Source organism: Rissa tridactyla, chromosome 21 (assembly GCF_028500815.1).
Source record: "Rissa tridactyla isolate bRisTri1 chromosome 21, bRisTri1.patW.cur.20221130, whole genome shotgun sequence".
Lineage (NCBI taxonomy): Eukaryota > Metazoa > Chordata > Aves > Charadriiformes > Laridae > Rissa > Rissa tridactyla.
The window spans coordinates 6673032-6697990 of record NC_071486.1 but is presented as its reverse complement, the minus strand read 5'-3'; the positions used below and the strand labels follow the sequence as shown (position 1 = coordinate 6697990).

The window sequence follows — 24959 nt, the reverse complement described above, 5'->3', positions numbered from 1 at the left end:
CCTCAGCCACCCCCTCCCCTCGGCCCAGCTCAGCTCATTCTGCTCCTTCCTTCCCATTCCTGTTGTTGCAGATCAGAGAGCCACTGCCCCAGCCCGAAAGACATGGGGACTGGAAACTCACACTTGGTTATAATCTAATTATACTGTGGCAAACTGCAGTGACAGAAAGGTCCTGGTAGGGTGCAGTCCTTTTGTCTGAGCGCCCAGATGGAATATTGCATTACAGCTTATTCATAAAGCGATTGCACCGAAAAGGCAGATATTTATAGACTCGTGTGGAAGGCTGTGCATTTGTTTAGAAGACCCATCATAGCGGATGGTGTGCTGAGGTCGCTGCTGTTGCCGTTTCATGGGCTTTTCTCCGTTACTGGGTTGTTCTCAGAGAGTTCTCTGTATCCTGCTCTGATGGGAAAGGGAGGGGAGGAGGTGACAAGTGCCATGTTCGTCTCGGCTGTGACATGGTGCTGGGCAGGAGACTTCTGGGTTGGGCTGCAACTGGCTGCGGGATGAGGGCATGAGGCAGCGGGGCAGGCAGGGGTGCAGGCAGCGGTGCCAGCCCTGGGAGGGCGATGGGTGTCTGCAGGGAGGGTCGCAGCTGAATTTGGGCGTTGCGGTGGCGTGGTTGGGCCGTGTTTCACAGAGCTTTGCACCCAGCGTGCTGAATTCCTCTGTCAACCCGGTTGCTTCTTCTGATGTCGTCCTCCACGAGACCCGAGTGGCAGCTCAGGGACTGTTCCCTGGGCTTCCCTGGGTTTGCGTCAGGCTCTCCCATCACTGCCTGCACTCGGCGGCGCGGGAGGCCGGGGCAGCCCTCGCTCCTCCAGTGGCGGCTGGGCCGGGCAGAGACTCACATTTGATCTTTCATTCAAATGAGCAGCGCTCAGGGTGTCTGGGTGCTTCGTCCACATGAGCTGCGGTGGGTAAATAAACAAGGCTCTGCTTTCAAAGGCTTTCACGATTCATTAACTTCAAAGGAACGAGCTCTCTATTTTCTTAGCAGGTCAGTCACTCTGGAGACTCGCTCCGGGAGCTGAAGGTGGCGGCTGCTCACGACGGGCAGCGGCTGCAGGGCCTGCTGTCACTGTCACGCCTGGCACGGCATGGAGCTGCGGTGGGGGGCAGAGGGACAGTGCACGGTTGGTGGGGAGGGAAAGCAGGGTAAGGAAATGCGCAGGCGAGGACGCTCTGTGGCATTCCCTGTCCTGAAGAGCTGCCCCGTAGGTGACATCCAGCCCGCAGCGTGCTCCGAGCACCATCGGGCAGGGTTTGCCAGCCGGGGACGTGCACCAGAGCTGCGCCAGCTCTGCAGAACTCTCCCCATCTCCCCACGGAGGCGAAAGCGGTGTGGTCCTGCCTGCCCCTGCCATCACCCCGTGGGTGAGGGTGCTCTGCCCCGTGTGCAGGGCTCGCTCCGGCGCTGCGAGTGGGGAGGTCGCTCCCTCCCCAGCTGCCCCCCCGCCGCGCTGGATTCCTGCATTGGCTGCGCAGGCACAGGTGCTGGGGCTGCGCCAGGAGCGTGTCGAGAGTGCAGAGGGATTGCTGCACCTCCAAAATGCCCGTGCTGGGCACAGCAAGGAAGCTAACCTTTCATGTGGCAGCCCCAGGAATAACTTGGGGCCTTGCATAAGCGCAGCCACCTGGAACCCCAAGGGGAAAAATCACTGTCCCGGGATAACCCTCGGTGCCAGGCCTGCTGACCTCATGGGAAACCTATTTTCTGAGGCAACAAAGCCCCATTATAAACATATTTGTTGGGAACTTACTTTGGGATGGATAGTGAGGCCCAACCAGGCTCCTGACCTTGTGCAGAAGTGACCACAGAGGGGCACAGCCTCTGCCATGCTCCTCTCCTCTGGCCACAGCACGGCAGGGCCAGGGCGCTGCGGGGACATGGTGCTGGACATCGTCACTGCCCAGCACAGCGGCGCCAGCGGAGCCCCAGGCGAGAGCCCTGCTCACGGCAGGGTGTCCTGCTCTGTGCTGGGGGCTCCGCTGCCGCCGGAGCCGGCCCTGGGCCGCCGCGTCAGCAGCTCGTGCCAAGGAGGATGCCCGGGGAGAAGCAGTCCCAGGCTGGCTGGGGGCAGGTAAGGGGTTCCTGGCTGGGGGTGGCACGGAGACACAATGGCCACAAGAGCCAAGTGCTCGCTGGAGGCAGTAAAGGAGACGGTGTGGTCAGTGCTGAGCCGCTGCCTTGGGTGCGCTGAGCCCTGATGACTTCAGTACTTGGTTATGAAAGAAAGGTCGTTTATCCCCCAAAAGAAGGACAACTCCCAACGGCTGAGCAGTCCCCGGTTAGCCCCTGGCTGTCTCGCCGAGGTCTGAGATGCTAAGAATACAGTTTAGATAGCTACACATAACCAGAACGATGAATTGACCCTTCGTAACAGCCTCCACCACCATAGAAACAGGAGCCAAACAAACAGGCAGGAGCCAGCCCTCTGAGCAGCGCGACGGCATATGCTTTGTCGGTCTGTCCCCTGGTTCCCCTGTTAATTGCTTTGTTCCTTCTCAGATTAATTGAAGATTGCTGTGTGGATATGCAGCACCCGCCTTTGCAGCCACGTGGTGTTGGTAACCCTTTGGCCTCCGTTGGTGCCTGGGCACCGACAAGGTGGGGACAGTGTCCCCTCCCGCACGTGTCTGCTGGTGGGCAGCTCCTGCCCGGTACATGTGGGAAGGCGATGAGGCAGCGGGTCCAGCTGCAAGCAGGGGAAAAGGCTGAATAGTGAAATTAAAACCCTGCCTGATGTCAGATGGTTTCCCCCCAGGAGATTTTGTACCTTTCTGGAGGCCTTTGCCAGGTGCGGTTCCCTGGGAAGAGCCGATTTCCCATCGCGGGACCCATCCAGCATCGGTTTGGCCCTGGCTCCATCCCTCCCGTCCCACCTGCCGGCCCGACAGGCTCCTCTCGGCCGGCGAAACGCTGCTCGGTCTGCACGAGCAGCCAGGTTGGGATTGATTGCTGCAAATCCAGCTGCGTTAGTCATAAAAGTCACCGAAGGCCAGAAATGGTGCAATAACACCTAAAAATACCCGCGCCGTGCCAAGCAGCCACGGTTTCCGTCATCCTCCAGAGGCATCTGTGTATTGTGTGCGCAGCAGAGCACGCCGGGGAGAAACCGCCATAAATCCTGCCGGCCTCCGCTCTCGGCTTCTCCCTCCTCTGCCGCGGCTGTGCTGGTGCTGTCTGGCAGGCGCGAGCCCCGGCTGTCATCGGCAGATCAGACGAGGCTGAAATTTGACAGGCCTGTGGAAAAACACGGGGTGACATCACGCAGAGACACCGGCCCACCGATTCATCTCCGAGGTCAGCGGCTGCTTTATTTATAGCCAGGCAGAGCTTTGAGGTGGGTTTTTGCGGGAGCGGAGCGGCATCGGGTGCTTGTCCCACGTCCCTGGAGTGGCCACGATCCCTCGCTGCGGGGACACCTCCGTCTCCTCTGGACACCGCTGGAGTGGCCGAAACAGGGCTCAGAAGCACCAAAGCCAAGCCGGGAGCACTGGGAGCACCGGAGCCCGGCGGGAGGGACCGGTACCGCTGCGGCACTGGTGCCCCTTGTCTGGGTTTCCAGCGGTTTTCTTTGCTCCTGGAGTTTTCCCTGGCCCTCCCCAGGTCGGCTCCCCCCAAACCGCAGCACATCAAACTTGAAATGTTTTGTGAAACTCTGTCAAGCTTTGGGGGAAAGGGAAGTTGCTCCCCAGGGCACAAAAATGTTCCGTTTCTTCGTTTTCAAAACAACCTTTTCCATTTCCAATGACTTTTTGTTCTGTGGTTGTTAACATTTTCATTCTACCTTATAATGCAAAACAAAATTACAGTTAAAATAATATATTTAGAGTTTATCAGTTGAAGCATGGCAAGCCATCCATTTCTCTAGGTTTTCTTTTACAGATAACCGGGAAAGCTTTGGGGTGGGTGATTCTGAATTGGAACAGAAACAGGTTTCAAAATGTTTTGCAAAGACAGAACTTCATCTCTGTTGCCAAGTGGTAAGTGGCCAAGGGGAAAAAGAAAAGCCTATCAGGTATATCTCAGGCATTGTTTCTAAATGGAGAATTTTTCCTGTGATTAATAAAAATGGGAAAATAGGGCCAAATCCTGCAGATACTTTGACCACAAAGCTTGTACAAACACGCTGGCTGGGCTTTGGCTGGAAAGACCAGGCTTAATTAGTTCCCTCCTGTCTAGGGATGTGGGTTGTCGCTGTCAGTGCAGGGAAGGATTTATGTTTCCTTTTCCTCGGGAATATGATTGGTGTCTAAGTATTAAGAATAATCATTTCGCTAATGTAAGGCAAATTTCTTATCCTACGCAGCCGATAGCGAGGGGGATGCTGCGGAGCGGCGGATGCAGTTCGGACGGGTGCCCGGCAGTGATGAGGATTTACTGGTGCCTCCGTGACCCCGTGCTCGGTGCTGGCTGCTCCCGGGGCTCTTGGACGGGGGGCTCACCTTTGCTTGGTGAGAGACCTGCCGGCGTGTGGACCTGGGGCTGCGCAGCACCCGCACGCCGAGCCTGGGACCGCATCCCCGAGCGCACTGCGGCCAGTTCACCCGGCACGGCCAGTGCCCGCTCAGCGGACGTGAGTTGCCTTTTCTTTTACGTTGTAAGCCCATTCTGCTGCCAGCTCCGGGACCGAGCCGCCCCGGAGCCTCCTGCCAGGTCCTGGGGTGAGTGGAGGAGCTGCCCCTGGGCTGGTGGCAGCATCGCAGCAGCTTTTGTCATCAAAATGGCCATGTTTTTTGTTCTGCCCTTGGAAGTAGGTAACGCCGAGCCTCCCCAGGCCTGCGGTGAACAGCACAGACCTCATCTTTCCTGGCTTCAGGCTCCCTGTAGCAGCCCCCGTCTGGTCACCGAGTCCAGATGAATCTCTGCTGAAAAGCTCGCAGTGTTGCAGCTCGGCATGGCGGGGAATTTGGAAGGAGAAAGAGAAGGTGGAATAAGCGCGGAAGCATGGAGAGTCCAAGCGTAAGTCCAAACTAGGGCAGGAAAAGCACCGCACACAGCGCTAACCTTATCATCCAGGATGGATTTTAAGTGCTTCTTCAGTGACTCATAGTCCCTGAATGGGTTTGAAGGACTGTCCGCCTGCGAGGAGAGGCCAGGGAGCTCCAGATCAGATAACAGGTTATGACAAAGCCCGCAGGCGGCCTCGCACGGGGCATCGGCCGGGCCGGTGGCCGGGGCTGCTTGGCCCCACGGGGAGGGAGGAAATGCGGTTTCTCACGTGTGGTTTGGATGGGCAGGGGGTGGCGGAGCCCCTCACACCCACACGCCGCTCCCGCGAGGGATCTGGTTGCTGGTGTCCTGCACAGCGTGGTCCCCTGCTCCAAGTCCCCCTTCAGTCTTGGGACACCGACCCTCCGCAGAGTGGCGCTGGGGGGCTGGCACACCTCACTGCAGGGCCAGGCCATGCTTTCTTCAGCCGCCTCCTTTTCCAAGCATCCAGCGTGGCTGCTCCAGTCTGTCTCCTGTGCCAGACCCGTCTGGAGCGGGCAGGACCTGCCCAGGGAGCTGCCCCACGAAGGCGGGCGGTGAGCGGGAGAGCAGCCCGCGCCAGGGCTCCCTGAGCTGCGAAACCACGGCTCCCTGCGGCCGGACCTCTGGGGTCTGCTCCCCCTCCTCCAAATCCCCTGGGAGGCAGCAGCGCCCTTATTCCCCTTCTCAACTGCGGAGCTCCCCTCTCCATGGACGGGGCGGTGGCTGCTTCGGTGTACGGAGGACTCTAACAATCCTTCGGGCGCTGGTGTGCGTCTGTGCAGAGGGGTGCACACACACGTGTATATTTTTTAAAAATGCTTATGTACTAGAACTTCTCCAGCATGAGAGCTGTGAGACTTAATTAATTAATATCTCGTTGTTGCTGCGTGGTGTTCTTGGGGGCAGGGGGAACGGGGCCCTCTTTCTCCGCTTGAATATACCCAGTCCTGCCCGGTCTCGTTCCGTGGGTCTCGCTGGGGACCTCTCTCCTTGGCACGGTGTGACTGCCTCTGCCCTGGTGACGGGGCCGGCTCGGAGCTCAGAGCTGGCATTCCTGGTTCTCCCTGCCGCCTGGAGCGGGTTGTGAAGGTTGGTGGCTCCCTTGTCCCCGGCTCCCGGCATCAGGATCGGGGGGGGCAAATGGAGACAGGCTGAAATACATGTTACTGATCTAAACCTGCTGTAAAAAGCCCTCTCTGTATTGTGCCTTACATGAAAGATGCTGGTATGGTTCAGAGGTTAACTTTTATCTTAAGCTCAGCTAGAAGCTGAAGAGTTTTAGCATTTTTTTTAAAGTATCAGAAAAGTGAAAAAAGAGGACAAATTCTGATCTCTGTTATATTGGTATTAATGGTGAGAAATTTAATGGAAGTCTGTAGAAGCTTCTGATTTAGTCTTGTGTGAGATGGGGTAGAAATAGCCCAAAGAATCTCATTGCTGCTGCCCGGATTCATCCGCACAGCAGAGAGCTATTAATGCTCTGTTTTCTTGCCTTTGGTCAATACATCCTGCAAGGCGGGAGGAAGCTGGATTATGTCTGCGAGTGTCCCAGCGTCATGCTATGTCGGATAATGAACTGTGGCTAAATTGGATCAGCTTTTCAGTTGCCAGCCTCTCTGAAATCCACCAAGGAGTCACGGCAGCAAGCTGTGCTTTCAGCCCCGGTGTGCCGAGAACAGAGCGGTGGCTCTGATAACCCGCGTGCTGCTGTGCCGCCGCCAGGGTCAGGCAGCGGGGGCCGTTGTGGAGGTTGCAGGCTGGAGCAGGTGAAAATCATTGTTAACCTGGAAATTGTGCAGCTCCGTCTTGCTTGGTGCTTCCCCAGGCCTTAAAAATGGCTGGACTGGTGCAAATCTGCTGTTGGAGGAGAGAGGGATGTAATGAGAGCAGCATCTCGCTGCGCCCCGCTCGTCATTTGCTTTTGAGCTGATTATTCAGTTAATCCTGGTGGGTGAGGAGTGTGGCTCGGGAAGCATCCGGGCTCGGTGGAGAAACACGGAGAAGCCCCTTGTGTTGGACACCTGAAGGTTTGTGTTTCCATGGAAATGGAGGGTTTGATCCCGGGTTACTAGAGAATCTTGAAAGACCCCCCCTGCTTGATGGCAGGGGGCTCAGACCTGGAAGTGCAGAAGACTCGCCAGCTCCACTCTGCTCGCCTGGTTGCGGTCTCTGGCGTGACGGGACACCCCTGTCCCTGCCCAGTGCCCAGTGTTTGGGTGCCCCGAGGAACGGCCCCTGTGCTCCCAGTGGGCTCCGACCCCCTCCTGGTGACGCTGGGATGGGACCCCGTCTCCAAGGGCACTGCCACGTGCTGTCCCTCCGTAACCCGCGGGATGGGGCTCGCTGGGGTTTCACCAGGTTCTCGGTGTTGTGGGTAAGGTGACGGCCGCCTGTGCTGCTGGGGTGGCACAGGGTCGAGCTCAGACCCCGATGGCCAGAGCCCGGCAGCCTCCTGCTCCTGCCTGGCAAGGTGCCCTGGGGGCGGCTGGAAAGCCAGGGTCAGGATGGACCCTGGAGGAGCCCGAATCCCGCGCAGCTGGCGGAAAGCTGAGCCCGTTCCTCCTGCATGCACGAGGAGTTCAGCCCAGCACTTTATTATGACATTTCAAACAAAACAGGAGCGTAACTCCCACCCCGGGGACCCGCGGGGACGCTGTGCGAGCGAGGGGGCTGCGGGGGCAGCACCGCGGGCAGGGTGTCTGTATTTTCACTGCCGCTCCCCAGAGCGTAATCCTGTTAAGGGCTGAGCGTCTGATTCAGCTGTCCTGCTGTACGGCTAATCCTGCCAGCAGCAGCCTGCATTATCCCATGGCCGGGGGAGGTTCCCCGGCCCCTCCAGGCTCTGGGGTCACCGCGGGGGTCTCTGGCCCCTTCACCCTCCCCGCGGGCGGCCCAGGAGCCCCTGCCGCTGGCCCTGCTCCCCTCCCTTTGGGAAGCGAGCCCCGAGAAAGGCTGGGAATTGTGTACCCCCCCGGGAGCTGTGCAAGGCTCCTTTGAACTGTCCTGAGCAGCTTAAGGCCCCCGGGCGTTACGGCGGGCACCCGGCGGGCGCTCCATCGAGGCTGGCCCGAGCCTGGGGAAATCCTGGCTTTGATCCCATTGTCTGCTTTTGGGGCTGCCGCCTTCAATAGTTTCACAGCCAGGGAGTTATTATTACTCATTACCTACCCGTTTGCCAGGCTTTAAACGCTGGTTTCGCTCACTTCTGTGATTTCCCCGCGTCTCGGGGAGTTTCACCCTCTGGCATTGCCGGCTCCACACAGGCAGCGCAGGCTGGTGGGGTTTGTTCCACCGGTGCCTGCCTTGGTTTCTTGGAGAATTGTAAGTGCTCTTTAAAATTAAGATTTCTACAAAACAGGCCGGTTTAGTGGCAAACCTCTTTGGACAAAATATGCTTTTGCCCATCTCTCCGCTGAAAAAAGAGAAAGAAAAAAAGCCAGTGCTGATGAATAAGGAATCTGTCGATAGAACCAGTAATAAAATGCGCGGGCGCTTCTAGCCGCTGTGAAGCCCCACATGGAGAGGAGGTGAGGAGATCCGTGGGAAGCCCACGGTGCTGGGGGCAGAGAAGATTTCAGTGCTCAGCAGCCCTTGTTTTGGGTTCATTTTGGCCATTTGATAATTTAAATTTTGGCTACAACCCGTCCCCTGAGCAGATGCCAGCGTTCAGCCCCGGGAATACCTGTTTCATCACTCTCTGCTATAACCTGAGACAGTGAATCTGGGGTTAAAAGCCTGAAGCAAAGCTGATAAATGTGTATAATATAAACTATTGAAGAGTAAAAAATTCTGAAAACACTGGAGAAAGTAAATACAATAAATTTGGGGTGACATTTCTCTCCCTAACTCAGGATTTCCAGCAGCAGCTGCCCAGCCCTCTAACAGCTCAGAACTCCGTATCACCTCCAAAATGTAATGAAGAGAGACTCTTGTGAAATGTTTTGTTTTTTTTTATCTTGAACTAAGTGAGCATGAGTAACCTCGGCTCTTTTTTCACCTGGGGGCTCCGGTCGGGTCTGGCGGTGCCGCTGATGAGGGACAGATGCGCTGAGCTCTGCGGGTCCCTCCCCAGCGGCTCCCGCTATCGCCCGGATCTGCGCCGGGGCTGGGTGGGTGCCCCCGGGACCCCCGCCGGCCGCCTCGCCGCCGCCTGTTTATTTCTCCTTGTCTCTTCCAGTTTGGCTCCGCGGGAACCTCTCGCTCCGCACCCCCCGTGCCCTGGTCCCGGCTCCTGGGGGGCGGGTTGGGTTTCCACATGGAGAGCTGGGATCGGCTCCGGCGGCTTCCCCGGACGGGCTGGAGGCGGCTGCGCGGCTGCGGCAGGGAGCTGCGAGTGCGCCGTCGGCGTCTGTTTGCTGGTTTTGTATTTTTCTTTTGCGCTAACACAGGGCGTGAGGGGACCCGCGGTCTGCACACGGCTGGGCTGCAGCTTCAACTGGAAGAGTCGGTGGAAAATGAGAGAGCAGCGTACGAGAGAAGGTGATAAAGCCTACGTGTAGTGGTACCAACGTCGCTGCCCGTCCTCAGCTGGTGGCCTTGGGAACGTGCTAGTGGGAAAGTAGTATCCTGAGGCAGCATTGCAAAACCCTTCCTGATTTTGGGGCAGAACCCACAGCAGGGCAAGGCGTTTTGCTTTCATGTGTTATTAATCTGGGACAAGATGCGTTACTGGTTCAGAAAGCCCACTAATGGTTCCGCTGGCAATCCCTTACGTGGAGACCTTAATGCCGGGGTGGTGACACCTGGATCGGCCCCGCTGCACCAGGAGCCATTTTTCTTTCCTGAAGGTCTGGTGGTGGGTTATGGCAGGAGGGATCCTGTTGGTGCCGAGGAGCGAGTGTCCCCACGCCGCGGGGCACAGCCGGGGGGGCGCATGGGGGAGGAGGGCAGGCGTCAGGCCCTGCCTTTCCTCTGGGAAAACCTCATTACGAGCGGGGTGTCGGGAGGGCTCACTGCGAGCTCTGCCAGCAGACACCTTCGCAGTGCTCTGCCAAAATCTGTGTGCTGAGGCGGTGCCCGCTGTGCTGCTGCGGGCTGCTGAGGGACGGGACCACGTCCCCGCGCGCTCTCCTCCTCTTCTGCAGGTGCTCCCACCCGAGGGTCGTGCTCCCGTCTCCCGCGGGTTCCCCAGGGCTGGCTCCATGAGCCAGGCACCCCTTCCCCTTAACGCCGGCTCCTCTGCTCGCTCCTGGCACGGCCGCGCTCCGCCTCTGCCCGCCGACGTTGCGGCTGCGCAGGGCTCGGGGCTGGTGCTGCGCTGCGGGGAGATGCTGAGCAGCGCCATCGGCCGCCGCTCTGATCTGCGGGCAGAGCAGGGTACAGGAGCTGCGGCTGTGCGAAACAGATGGTGGGGGCTTTCCGCATTCCTGCCTGCCTTCTTTTGATGTCTAATTCCCCCCCGGGCTGCCTGAATCCCGCTTGCCGGTGCCTGGCCATGGTGGGGCAGGCGGCAGGGCTGCGGGCAGGCGGTGGGCACTGGGTGGCAGGTCCTCTCTGGTGGTGAGCCGCTCACGGGGCACAGGGGGGCTTGTGAAGGTGCTGAGACGCCTAAAGGGCCTCTGCCAAGCCGCTGTATGCGTTCAGCACGGTCCTGTTTATCCAACAGCGCCAGGGCACTTAAGCCCTTTATGAGGGCGAGAGTTATGCCGTGTTTACCGGCTGGCGCGTGATGCTGTCTGCGCGGTGGCACCGGCTGGGTGCCGGGCTGAGCACTGGGGCCGAGCTCCCCGGGGCCATGGGGTGAGCATGTACCACCCGATAGAGCCACGAGAGCGCGTCCCCCGTGGGGATCCAGCCCTTGGCTCCCCACCAACGCACCTACTAATAATTTTGCCTAAATGCTTTGCAAATCATCCAGCAACCAATTTATCCCTGGAGTATGTTGGAGATGTCACTCCGAGAATGTTAATGGCACGTGATTCATGGGGTCCTGCGTGCCGAAAACTGGGCGGCCGTGTGGCGGGCTGATGCGGGAGGGCTACTGGGACAGCTTGCGGGGGGCCGGTGATTTAGTAACGATGGGTCATCTCGGCTTTTAGACCCCGCTTCCCTCTAAGTGCAGCCCAGCAAACTGGGGGAGGGACGGAGCCATTAAGCTGGCGAGGATATCTTGCTTAAAACTTGTTATTTTTGGATCGGGTTTCTGAGCCCCCTCTCCCCCCCGCAGCATTAAACACAGTTGTTTATTGGAGCTGACAGTAGAAACACAAGCAGTTGTCGGTTGCTTCTGCAAGAGTAGCGTCTACCAGCGGCGGAATGAACATGACGGAGCCAGTGACTAATACAGCTTTGAATTTTATATGCTTCCAGCTAACAGGTCCCATATGTTCCACCGCTGCAGCCCGAGGAGAGCGCGGCTCATGGGGTGCGGTGCTGGGCCGGGGGCTGGAAGCCTGGCTGGCCCCGGACCCGGCTCAGAGGCGATGGCAGAGCCAGGGCAGGGCAGCGGGACCCCCGACCGTGCAGCTGCCCGTCCCTGCCCGTCCCAGGGCTCCTGGTGCTGGGCTGACTCGGGGCTCACACCCGAGCACGCGTCCTGCCCGCCGCGGGAGCTGCAGCCATGCTGCGGATGAGTTTGGGATCTGAACCTCGTGCGAACAGCAGGAGCGCGTGTGCTCCTGGCTCTGGGGCTGGTGCCGCTGGCAAGCCTTGCGGGCAGCACTGAGACAGGTCCAATAGATTTACGAAGAGATCACAGATCGGCCCTGGCCAACCTGGATCTCTTGCTCTGCAAGAGACCGTTCCCTTGGCTCGGAGCTCTCTCCTGCAGCCTCCTGGGAGACGCAGGCGCAGGGAAGCGGGGTTTCCTCAGCAAGCTGCTGTGTCCTGGAAATAAGCCCTCGGCTCTCACAAATCACGCTTGGCAAAAATGTGTGCAGCTTTATTGCAAGAGACGTTACGAGAGCCCCGGGAGCGCTCAGAGCCCAAGTCAAGCAGGTGCAGACCACGTCCTCCCCGGGCACCGGGTCCCCGGCTGCGTGGGACCACACTTGCCCGTGGGTGCTGCCGGAGCAGCGCAGCCCTTCTCTGGGGGGGCAGGGGCAGGGTAAGGCCATCCCATAGCTCAGACAGGTGGCTTTCCAGGACCTACAACATAAAGAGATAGTCCTGGGGTAACTTCCCACAGCTCGTGCTTACTGCTACGGGTGCTATGGCAGGGCTGAACTAGGGGAAAGCATTTGTCCCGTTGCTTTTGCATGGCGCTGACTGGGTGCTGCCGCCCTCCCGTTTGCTTGTGGCTGCTTAAGGTGCGTTTTGGCTTGTTGCAGTTATTCAAAGACCAGAATCCGTCTTGTTCACCTCCAAATGCAGAAGGACGTGATGGGAAGGCCATTGCCTCTGGCAAACAGCCGTCTGCGGTCAGCGAAGCGTTTCCCACACTTTCCTCTGAGGTCTCACCTCCTGGCACATTGGCTCCCTGCCCTTTGCCAGGCTTGGCAGCCGGTCGCTCCTTGGGCAGCCCCTGGGGACGCCGGGCACACAGGCACAGCCACGGGCTGATGCAGACGGCTGTTTAAACAAGCGTGTGGTGCGTTCCTGAGTGACTGAGTCCGGGAATAATTCCCCAGCCCAGGAGGAGTTCGGTGTCCCAACCACTGGGCAATAAAATGCGGCCGTGGTGGTGGCTGGTATCTGGCCCCGCTGATTGACAGCCAGAGCCTCGCGGCCCTGGGCCCGTCGCCTGCTCCCAGGGGAATTTTGACCTTGTGTGTTTTTAAACTCCGAGTGCAACGTGAGTCCAGAGCTGGCAAAACCAGCGGGCGGTGAAGGTGAGGACGCTCGGCTGCGCTGCTGCGGGTGCCCTGCCGAGGCTGTGGCAGCAGCAGGACCACAAGACCCGTCCTTCGGCGATGCCTGCAATGCCCGTCGTTGCTCAAACGCCGCGGGGCTGGGGGCTCGGGCCGGCGTGTGCCAGGGGACAGGAGCTGCCCCCGGCTTCTCGCTTCTGCCTCTTGGAGGAGAGCCGGCCTCTGGGTGCTGCTCTGCTCAGGTGCCGATCCCTGTTTAAACTCCTCGCTGCTTCTGGGCAGCGGCGACCCTGGCAGCGGCGTTTGCGGGGGTTGAGCTGCCAACCTGGCCCTGCGCTGAAATTCCCCTTGCAGTGTCTCCAGCTACTTCCCATCTGTTCTTTCACTCACGTGATTAATCTGCCAAAGAAATTTCTGGTATAAACACAGCATTATCAGAATTTTACTCCGGACTTGGCCCCTGGATTCCCTGCCAGCTTTTGCTGGTATTGCACTTTTGCTACAGCAACTCTTCAGTGCGAACGCAGCGCCTGCGGAGAGCCCCGGAGGCCAGGCAGCGCGCTGGGGAGGTGGGGGGGCTTTGGGTCAGCCCCCGGGAAGGGCTGTGGGTGTGATCCTACAGGGATCAGCTGTTGGCATCCCGGCCGGAGGCAGCGTGGAGTGCCGGGGCCACTGGGATGTTTGGGTGTTCTGGAGGGTGCCAGGAAAAGGACCTGTTGCAAACGTGACCGTATTCCCTGTCCCTGTCCGCACAGACCTCCCGCCGGCAGCACGCCTGGTGTGACCTGCCACCGTCCCAGGGAGAAGGGCCGAGCTGGCAGAGGGGACATGCGCTGGAGACAATGGCTTGTGCCCGAGGGTGAGTCCATACCCACACATGCACACAGGCGCTGCCAGCCCGTCTCACTGCCCCGGACACGTGATTGCATCCTGCTGCCCCTGCCCACGGCCAGAGACGGCTGGGTGCGCAGCCCCGAGTCAGCGGCAAAGCTGAAACTGCCTGTGGGCCACGATCACATTCCCGTTAACAGCTGGCCCAGGAGGCGCTCGCCAGTGAGGAGCTGCATTTAATCACGCGCCCTGGAGCAGGAGGGCAGAGGCTCATCCTTCTAAGGCTGAAGGTCACTGGGCTGGTCTCAGTCTCGATGGCCGTGGGACAGCCCAGGCCATACCAGAGTCAGAAATGGGATCGAAATGCCCCATTCCCAGTTCAGCACTGGGAAGCGATACCTGTTCTCCCAGGGCAGTGTTGGAAAATTTGGCCCTAAAGTTTTTTCCTTAGTAGGATGAAACGAGAGGCTGGAAGATCCCATGCCATCTCTTTCCCCCGCAGCCCTTCTGCAGCACTTATCCTCCTTTGCCACCTCCCTTGGGTCCTTGAACCTTTCCTGAGCCAAGCACCGGGGTGCCGTGGCAGTCGTGGCAGCCACGGTGAGGACGATGCTGCCCAGCACCAGTGTCCCCAGCGCACACGCAGGAGCCGGAGCTGCTCTGCTGCCCGGCGTCAGCCCACCAGGGGCGAGCAGTGTGTGCGGTGCTGGCAGCGCGGTACCGGACCTGCCCGAATTTGAGGCTTGGTTTTCCCTCACCCCTGCTCCTCTCCTTTGTAACTTAGAACAAATCAAACCCATTCATTAAGAGGAGGAATCTGATCCTGCAATTGAGGAAAGATGGCTGTGGGGCTATTCTTAACTCGCTAAGGAGCTGCCTAAGAGGCAGATTTTGTTTTCACACCCCACCTGCAGCCGAGCGCGCTCTGCTCTTCCCAGGGGCTCCGGGCCCAGGCACACGGCGGGAGTTTGCAGGGAGCCATGTCCTGGCATCCCTGGGGTCGTTCCTGTTAGCGGACAGGGAGAACCGAGCAGTGCAGAAAGGAAGGGTTTGCCTTGTGTCCCTCATAATGCTAAAATTAATTCCCGTGATGGCACCGAGGGGGCTTGCTGTGGAGAGGGGGCTGGATAATGCCCACGGAGAGACTGACCCTTTCCTTGCAGTTCTGTGGTTAAACGTGGGCAGCAGCGGGGATGGGAGCTGGGGTCACAAGCGCTATTTGGCAGAAGGGGGAACAGAGGAGTTTGTGCCCAGGGTCACACCTGGCAGTTGGTGGCACTGGCAAAAAGGAAAACTTGACCCCTGCTCTCGGCTGTCTTGGGCTGTCGGAGCACCCCGCACCCGTCCCCGCGGGATCCCGCCCGCCTCCCACTGGGAACCCCGAGGGACGGCGGGCGGCGTGAAGCGGGAGATGCTCGGTCGTGCCCTGACACCGGTGTGCGGCTGGTGACAAGAGGTTGTGCCGGAAGAGTCCCGAAGGTCGTTGTCACTCGTGGCGGTGGTCCCTGCGGGGGGACTGGGGGTGCAAGGGGCGGGGGGACCCGCGGGGGTCCCGGGGAGGACGGAAGGACGAACCCCCCCGGCGGTGCCGGAGCTCGGGGCGCTCCCGGCCGGCGGGGCCCGGGGCCGCGGTGCGGGGACACGGCGGAGCCCGCCGGGCCGGGGACGGACCCGCAGCGCTACCTGCTGGCTACCGGCCCGTCGGCAGCCGCTGGGCGACCGTGCGGGGGGACCCCGGCGCTGCGGGGGAGACGTGGGGGTACCCCGGTATTGTGGGGGGGGTGCAGGGGACACCAGCCCTGCGGGGGGTGCAGGGTCACGGGAGGCGCAGGGGACTTGGTGAGGGATGTTTAGAGCTGGTGGGGACCCCGAAAATGCTGCTTTACTGTCAAACTAATTGTGTTGTGAATTGTCTTTTGGGGCAGCTGGCTTTTGAGAAGGTCAGAGACGCTGACAAGGGCCGGCGACACACCGGCTGATAAAGCCAGTTCCCAGCGAGGTGGCAGAACAAGCGGGACCTGGGATTATCCCTCAGCCGCAGGTAACACGGATTGTGGTTTGACTCCCTAAAGCGGGATTTTTTTGTCCATTTAACATAAGGTCTGCCCAGAGTTAACAATGCTCGTGGATGTCCACAGTTCTGTGTGAAAAAGGAGCTGCTTGTAACTACCAAAATACCTGCTAATGCCAGTAACCAGAAGGGTCCCAGTGTCTTATTTCCACACGCATGTCTTGACCCCATCATAGGTGGGGACAAAATATTGCAGCTCGTCCCACTGCAGGCTCTGTGTTGAGGTTGCTGCTGGCTTTGTTCCCCGGCTGGGATGAGGATGCTCAAGGGACGGATCAAGCCTCTCGTGGAAGGTATTTTTCAAATTTTTTGGTGTTGTGTTTTTTTTTTTCCTTTTCTTTTTTTTTTTTTTTTTTTTGCTAGAGCAGCTGTGGTACATTTCAATGTATAAAATAATTTTTTCCAGCTATTTTGGCAAAGAGAGGTTTTTAATATAGATTCCCTTCAAAACTTTAAAGAGCTTTTATCTTTTTCTTTCTTTCTATGGAAGCAAAAGTCACTTCCCGCTCTTGCGCACGGTGCTCGGAGCGGTGTTCCAGCTGGGACGGCTCTCCCACACCCAGCTCCATCCCGCTGTCAGTGCACTGTCCTCTGCTTGATCTTCTCGGAGCCTTTCAGAGCCATAATCTGTGTTTATTCAGTGGCGCACCATTAACCGGTCCTCACTGGTAGTCTAATGTCTGCAGGAGATAAAACCTGCCCGTGCCCAGCGAGGGCGCGTGTGGGCGCGCACACCTCCGGCCAGGTCTCCGTCCCCGTCTGCTGCAGGGTGCAGTTTGGGTCTTTCTCTCTGCCTCCTGCCCCTCTGGGAGGACGGGATGGGCTCACAGGTGGGTGCCCGGATCGGGTGCTGTGTCCAGGACACGCGCCCTCCTCCGGCCCTGCGCCTCCCGCGCCTCCTGCCTGCTCTGACAGCAGGTCCCGGGCAAGGAGGGGGCTGCGGGGGTCCACGCCGAGGGTGGGAAGACGACGGCACCGGCAGGATCCCACCGCTGCTCCCGGGGCAGGCGGCCGGCGGCGGCACAACAGTCCGCAGCCATCACTCGTGAGCGCGAGCGCTGTGTTTGTTTTTGTAATCCCCCTTTTTTTTAATTGTGATTTTAGCGGTGGTGAAAGGTGCTGGATTGACAAGCCGTGGAGACGGAAGGGCCTCTGGGCTCCACTGAAGTTTACATTTACAAAGGACACAGAGAATAAATAGAAGACAGTGTTTAGAGTCCTCTGTAGACACTTCAGACTTGCTTATAATTCTGCAGCAATTCCATCACCTCTGAAGTGATTGATGCTCTCTATAAAGTCTTGCCTTAAAACATTTTCCTATGTGTCAGGGGAAGAAGTTTATTACACTTTACCGAAAGGGGGATTTGTACTGCGCTGAAGGCCGAGTCCTTCCCAGCCCCATCCTCAGGAGAAAAAATGATCGGAGTGCTGGAAAAAAAGAGCCTGACCCAAAGCCGGCGTGTGGTTGTGGTCAGCCAGGTCCGGTGCTGGGTGTTGAGATCGAGTTCTCCGTGGCTGCTCCAAACAGGGCGGGTTTCACAGGTTCTCATCAGATTGTTTTTTTCTAAAAGCTTGTAATTTCCTTCAGTGGAAACACAAAATGCATCTGCTTTCCACAAAAAGCAAATAATATTTTTCATTAATCACAAAATGTCTTGTAGAGAGACTGCTTTGATGGAGCTGCTTGCGTTCTGATCAGAACACAGCAGAGCACAGGCTTTAGGGCTACATCTCTACTGAAGTTGCGGTTTGGTTTTCTTTTTTAATATGGAAAATTCAGGACAAGATTGTGGTTTTTCTCCCCATGGCAGGGGATCCGGGGCTGCGGCACCGCAGGGGTCTCCGGGGAGCTCGGTCGGTGCGAGGCACTCGCGGCAGAGCGGTGCAGGACAGTCTGGGGCTTGGGTGGTTTTGCAGGTGTCGAGTCCCCAGAGCCCTCGTTGGGAACAAGGCGCTGCCCCCGGCGCTGGCGAGGGCCTCAGCGCTGCGGGCGTCTGGCAGGTAAGCTCCTGCTTTAACAGACAAGGAAAAGCTACGTAAGGAGTCACTCGGTGATGAAATCATCCAGAACGGACACGGCACAGCCACCGATGTCACCTCTGCAAACAGCGGGATCCTTTGGGGATGTTAATTTTATGAACCGTCTGAAAGCAACTCACATCTCACCCCTCCCCGACGCTGTCTCTCGGCCAACCCCAAAGTTTGCCCAGTGTGGCAAGAGCCGTGGCAAGAGCAATGAAGAAAAATAGCGGCGTGTGTGGTGCCTGTCAGGAGAAATAAATCTCCGCCGCGTCCCGGGCTGGGCTTTGCTTCGGGAGAAGGGCGCGGACAAACGCAGGCCGACGCCACGGGCGTTGCTGCCAGTCCCGGCGGGTTCTCGTGGCCGGAGGGATGCGGCCCTGGGGAGCGCGAGGGCTGCGCGGAGCATCCTCAGCCGCCGCCGCGGGCAGGGCAGGGCGGGCAGGCTGGACAGGGTGAAGGGCTCCCAGCCCCTTGCCCAGCCTCTTCCTGCCTTCGGGAAGGGGAATCTGGGACTAATCCAAGTTTGTTTATTTCTACAGGCTCATGAAGGAAGGGCAAATACTGTTTCGGGGGCAGCTGAGATTGTGGTAAGCGCTAGATACCCTGTATTTTCCCCCCCGCCAAAGCAGTTTCTCCACAAGGGACGTGCCCTTCTCCAAAGCCAGAACCTCAATACGCCCTGGCTTGTCCCACCAGTGCGCTCTGTGTGTATCTTCGCAGTAAACATTTCCAGTCAAGCGTTCTCCTCGTGCGCCTCCGCCCAGCGGGGTCGCCGGCTTTGCCGGCTCCGCAGGGCTGTGAGTAGTAGGTTTTTTTTGTTTAAAGTGGGGAGAAACAGTGGGAAGGTTCCCTGGGCTCCAGCAAAGCCGTGCCCTCGCTGCCGGGGAGGCTGCGGGGCACAGACTGTGGGGGGGTCTCTGGGGGGCACTGACACAGCCCCATGCGGAGCTCGCTGCGGGTGAGCCAGCATGATGCGGGCGTCAGAGAGGGACGAGTGGGACCTGCCCGTGCTGCAGCCCTGCCGTGTCCCCCCATGCCGCGTGGTGCTGGCATTCCCTATCCTGGGGCTCCCAGCAGTGCGTTTGCCTTTAATATACTAGTTGATAAAATACAGGATTTCTTTAAACACTTGTTGAACCAAGTCAACCCACACTCGGGATGAAAGCCCACACACAGCCCGTGGCCACTGGCTCTGGAAACACGGCGCAGATGCTCTAATGAGGCATCGGGTTTGAATCGCACGGAGCCTGAAACACCAGCACTCGGTGGCTTCGGGTGGTGGCACCATCATCACCCTCTGCCTGCCTGCTTGCTGTGCTGGGTGTTTGCATCGACCCCGCTCCTTGGCCTTCGGAAGCAGAGCCGGGGGGGCTGACGTGAGGCTGGTGGTGCTGGTGGCAGCGGGGGTCTCTCCCGTCCCAATCCCGTCCTGTAACATCCGGGGGGATGAGCCCTGCCCTCTCCTGCCCTGCAGCCACAGGCACTGCCCCTGATTTATTGCCAGACCCACTGGCAAGGAATTAGCTGTGTCTGCCGACGTTTAATCTTCATTTTGATGTTTTAGGGAGAACCTGATGGTAGTTCAGCTAATTGTCTACTAACGGCTCTGCTCCTTCCCTGCTTTCGTGCTATGTTCACCTTTTTTTCTTTCCTTTCCGTAATGCCCTCAGGTAAAAGACAAATTGCAACATATAAAAAAATGACCCCAGTCACTTAATGTGAACCAGAGAAGATAACAACAGTCTGGCGGCAGAGCTGGATTTATGCTTTTCTCTCTGAAGGAGCCCCCTCCTCCAATGATGGCTGTCGAACGGCGCGAGCAGCATCTGAAGCAAATTGAGGGTAACCTTTCGTACCGCACGGATCTTCCAGCAGGGTTTGCCGGTCCCAGGGACATCTGCAGGCCGCATGTTGGATTTTGGCAGCTGCTGAGCCCATTGTCAGCCAGTTCCATTGCATTAGCTGGTAATGGATAGAGAGACGGCTGCCAAGTCGGCCCATGCACGCGGAGCCACGCGTGGCCGGGAGCATCCCCGCCCTGCTCTGCCTGTGGGGCTCGGGGACAGTGCTCAGGCAGCATCCCTGGGGATGTCGGGTGCCCAGGCAGCATCCTTGGGGATGTCGGGTGCCCAGGCAGCATCCCTGGGGTTGTTGGGTGCTCAGGCAGCATCCCTGGGGATGTCGGGTGCCCAGGCAGCATCTCTGCTGGTGCGAAGGTGCTCGCATTAGAGCCTGTTCAGCTGGGTTTCGCTGTCTGTTTGTCCACCCCATACCGCAGCCCTTGTTCTTCTCTCCCCCGTGGAGCTCCTGGGCTGAGCGGGTGTGTGCAGGTCCCTGGGCAGCATCCGGCCCTGACACGGGAGGAGCTGGGAAAGCAATTAGAGTCTCGCCCTGACTGCTAATTCAAAGGGATTTTTTTTTTTTTTTGATTGTGTCCAACAACATGGAAAAATGTGAATGATGCAGATCAAAAAGAGGAACCGGGAAGCTTAACCTCTGGCTCGCGAGCTGTTGGACCAGCAGCTCAGGGATGAGAAGCCAAATGTCAGACACATGATGCCTGTGCTGCACTCTGGGCTTTAGGGCTTTGTTAATTAGTTTTTCCAAGTTTTGAGGTGTTTGACTGTGCATCAGTCCCGGCTGGGTCACTGTGACGAGCTCCGGTCCCGGGGGCAAGGACGGACTCTCCCTGCTGCGGCGCCGGGAGCCAGGGACGGAGCGGGTCGGTTGTGCTTCCCGGGGACGGTGACAGGCAGTGTCCCAGCGCTGGCCACGCAGAGTGGCTGCCGCAGGTGGGAGGAAACGGTTCAGACTTGCCCTGCGGCGGCTGTGCCCGTCCCCAGTAAACACCCACCGTCGCTGCTCCCTCCCGGGAGCGCTTGCGAGGCAGCGTGCTGCCACCCTGAATGCGGCCAGAAATCACGCGCTTCAGTGTGGTTTCATTGTGAGCCCTTGATATTCGCTTCTCTTCTCTGGCCAACATTCCCTGCCGCTCCTCAGGTGCCCAGGGCCAGCCGGCGGGTTTGTCCCTTTGTTCCACCTGCGCATTCGGCTGTCACCGCGCCGGTGCCCTGGAGCCGCCGGGGGCGATGGAGCCACGGGCGATGGAGCCGTGGGCTTGGTGCGTTCCCGCGGGTCTTGGCACTGCACAGGGTCCCTCTGAAACGCCCTCAGCCCAGCAGCCCCCGCTGCCCCATCGGCCCCTTCACCCTCGCGGCATAATGTGCGTATCATCAGAGCGAAGGCTGCATTTTAAACAAGCAGAATCGGGCAGGGTGGGGGCTGGCCCTGGCGAGGGCGCGGGGCTGCTGGGCACGGGGAGCACCGGCACATCAGGGGCGATTCTCTCCCGCTTGGGACTAGTTATCCGTGGGGCACGGATGTCCTGGCTGCAGGACCCCGGGCACACGTGCCGAAGGGAACCCCCAGGACCCGTGTCGCTCCCATGCCCTCCTGGCCGTCCCCTGCCCTTCAGTTCTCCAGCGCCGGCTCGTTTTCTGATTTACAATCAAAATCACACCGTGACCGAGGAGTGCAATCAGGACACTTTATAAAACGTTTAGTTGCATTTCATAAACTCTTTCCATAAACCATCTGTGGCATGTTTATAAACTTCCCATCTCTTGTTTCCTGGCTCTCGGCAGATCCCGCAGAGCTGCGAGGCCGGGGCTGCGGTGCCCGGGGCAGCACAAACCGCGGCCGTGGGAAGGGCTGCGCTGCTGAGCCCGGAGCTGAGCCCTGCTTCCCGGGGGCAGGAGGGGATTTGGGAACTTGGATGGGAAAGTCGCAAGGTCCTCTAAGTCTAAATTCCTGTTTCCCAAAGATACAGGCCAAGATGAAATACCCGCTGTGAGCTGCGGAGGCATCAGCATTGTTTCTGCCCAGTGGTGCCGCCGGGAGGGTTTTAGGAGGAGGGTTGTGTGAGTGCTATGCCCCGAGAGGCCAGCAGTGTGGGGGGTGCTCGGCAGGACCAGGCGAGCGCTTCCCCAGCATCACCAGCAGAAAATGACTCTGAGGAGGGAATTACTGCCTTAGTGCTCACGGGCTCAGTCCTGCGGGTTTCACAAACCTTCCCATGGAGCAACGCTGGCGTCCTGCGGAGCGCGGTGCAGAGCCGTGCCCTGCGTCCATCTGTGAGGAGGGCTTGGTTGGGAAGCCCCCGAGCAGAAGGGACTCTCAGCCCATGGCAGTCACCGTCATACCTGGCTGCTTTGCTAGCATTATCCTGTCACCACCTCCAGGGCTTTTTCCTCAAGGACAAGGAGGTGTAGGGATACTGTCACCTCCAGCCTGATTTCTTACACTGACAGACAATGCAGCCAACAGCGAGATGGAGGGGCAGGGTGTCCTCCAAGAGCACCGCTGTCGGGAAGCATCCCTCGCGGGCCGAGCGCGTCCTGCCTCCTGCAAAGGCTGCTGTGATGCTGTGTCACCCCGCAGGGACACGAGCCCTGATCTCCATCAACCTGTCCAGCTGCGGTTTCCACGAGCCCTGCTCTCTGCTCCGGGCTGTGACTGTCTTCCTTGTTCCTCGGCCGATGGAGAGGACAGGTCTGTGACATGTCAGCCCCGTCCCTGGCCACGGGAAGCAGCCACGGCTGCTGACACCCGAAGGCACGACTGCTGGAGGGGTGCCTGTCCCTCAGCCCCACGGCCTCGCCAGAGCTGTGCCGTGTCCCATACCCAGGGCCTGACAATTCCTTCCTCCTTTTGTAGCTTGGAGGGTTACCGCAGCTCTCCAGTGTCTGCCAGGGTTTGTTTGTTTGGTTTTAGCACAATATAAGCAAACTGGAGGTTGCAGTGTCTTCAGCAAAGCGCCTGACTCCTACGGAGGAGTTTTTCCACACAAAAAGTAATGACAAAGTAATGGTTTCATTCCTCGGGATGTGAAATGTGCACAGATAAGTTTTATCCAGAAGGTCAACAACTTTTAACTTCCAGCCATTCAAATCCAAGCCGCTTTCCCAGGAAGTTCAGCTGCGGGCGGCTCAGGAGGCTGCAGGCGCTTTGGCCAAGGAGCTGCAAGAGGCTGCTGCCTGCTCCGTGCTCCATGCTCCTTGCTCCATGCTCTGTGCTCCATGCTCCGTGCTCCATGCTCCATGCTCCTTGCTCCGTGCTCCTTGCTCCGTGCTCCATGCTTCTTGCTCCGTGCTCCATGCTCCTTGCTCCATGCTCCTTGCGCCATGCTCCTTGCTCCATGCTCCGTGCTCTGTGCTCCATGCTCCATTCTCCATGCTCCTTCCTCCTTGCTCCATTCTCCGTGCTCCACGCTCCATGCGCCATGCTCCATGCCCCATGCTCCTTCCTCCTTGCTCCTTCCTCCTTGCTCCATTCTCCATGCTCCATTCTCCATGCTCCATGCCCCATGCTCCGCTGCCCTGCAGCCCCATCGCTCCCAGCCCCGTCGCTGCCCGTGCTGGCTGCAGGGTGGGTGCAGCGGCAGGACTGGCATCCCCCCGGCGCTGCAGCCCGGCGCTGGTGCTGCTTCTGCTCTCTGCTCGGCCAACGTCCCCTGCGCTGCCGGCGTCCCCAGGCAGTGAGGGTGGGTGGACGGGGCAGCGGAGGGGGAGCAGCAAAAGCCTCGGCCCCGGGTGCCGGCAGGGAGACGACTTGCGCGGTTCAGCCTGAGCGCAGTGCTGTGCTGTCGGCACCGGGATAAGGCTGTAACGTTACCAGCAGCAAATGGCCCTCAGTGTGTCACTTATAGGAAGCAGAAAAACAAACAAACCCTGAATAATAGCCAAAACATCTTTTGTGGGTCTTGCAGCTTTCTAACTTTATTTAAAAAAAGAAGGAAAAAAGTAAATTTTCCCTGTCAGAGAATTGCTATCATCCCGCAACGGCACTTAGGAATATTATAAACAACTGTGTCAGTTTATAGGGCTGGAGCCGCTCTCCCACGGCTCGCCCGGTTTCCCCGCGGGCAGGCTGGGAGCGGGGCAGGACGGCCGGGCTGCGCCCCGCGCCCGGCGAACACGGGCCCGGTGGAGGGGTTTGTGCAGACGTCAGGGCTGCCCGGCCCTGCCTCGATTCCTCCCAAAGCTCCTCTTGGTTTTCGTCCTTGCCGTTGCTCTATGCCCCGCTCCTCGGCCACGGGCATCCCTCGCCGCGGCCGGTGGACGCAGCCGGGGTGGGAGGGCTCCTTGCCGGGGCTGCGCTTCCCCCGGGGCTCTGAAACCTCCCCGGCAGAACCCCCCCTCCTCTCCCCACTCTGCTCCTCATTTTCTCCCCGATCAGCACTTTCTCTGCTCGTAGCTCTGTCGGAAGCAGGCTGTAAATCAGAGCCCAGGCCTATGTGGCCGGGCTCTGCACAGCCTGGGGGGGTGAGGAAGGTGTAGTTTTGGAAGGGGAATTATCTCAGCAGCAAAGGAAACCGCCCCGGTGCGTGTTGCTCTTGTCGTTGGCCCTCGCTGCAGGGTCAGTTACCGGTTCCTAACGCAGGCCTGGCGGTGCAGGAAGGGTTTTTCCCTGCAGCGGAGCATCACCGCTGCGGGCACTGCCGGCGCGGAGCCTGGCGTGCAGCGGCTGCGGAGGGGGATGGATGCACGCGTCCCATCTCTGCTCCTGTTGTGCTCAGAACGGGTCTGCTACACAATGCAAAAAAAAAAAAAAAAAAAAAATTATACCTACTTTATTCTGCCTGCCCAGGACTGCGCAGCACGTGCTCCAGCTGGATGCTGGCGCTGGCTTTCGCCCCCGCGGTCCCTTACCTGGCAGATGGAGCGTGTACGACACACCCTGTAACGCGCTCACGTCGAGCTGCGGAAGATTTATAAGATCAGGACGTGACTGACAGATAAGGGACTCCCACAGAGCGAAGAGGAGCGCGGGGGAACCAGAGCGCTCTATGCTTGGACTTGATTCAAGGAATTTGCAGCCCCTCTTGTTCAGGCAGGTTCTAGAGGAAAATTTGCCAAATCAACCTAATGCCATAAAAAAGCTTCTTGAGGAAGGGCCGGGGCAGAGATGGGTTTATAAAAAACACCCGCCAAAAGCCTCGTGTCCCACCCTGGTATTTATGAGATGCACACGGAGGGTGTTGATAGCAGAGACATTTTTCTAAGTCAATAAAGCAGAAAAAGAGATTCCACTTGGTTAGGAGGGGTGGTGACTTCGAACGCGTCAGGGCAATGAAGGAGATCATTCCATTGTTTTAAGATTTCCATAACTCACTGTGCTTAAGCACATAAAAATGTAGACATTTTGGCAATAAAGTTTGGGTAATTTTTGAGTATGAATCAAAAATCTCTCCCTCGTGCTCCCCTCCCCCTTCTGCCTTTTGTTGCTGCTGCCGGCGGCCGCCCCC

At 58.7% G+C, this 24959-nt stretch overlaps 1 long non-coding RNA gene across 1 annotated transcript; it reads left to right on the top strand.

Moving 5' to 3' along the window:
- Positions 1-249: 249 nt before the first annotated feature.
- LOC128900465 (uncharacterized) lies at positions 250-24388 on the top strand. The gene is made up of 9 exons (XR_008463290.1): positions 250-3307; positions 3893-3990; positions 4317-4583; positions 4762-5128; positions 13485-13588; positions 15486-15601; positions 18193-18240; positions 19324-19495; positions 24302-24388. It is a non-coding gene; the product is annotated as an uncharacterized LOC128900465 (long non-coding RNA).
- Positions 24389-24959: the final 571 nt, after the last annotated feature.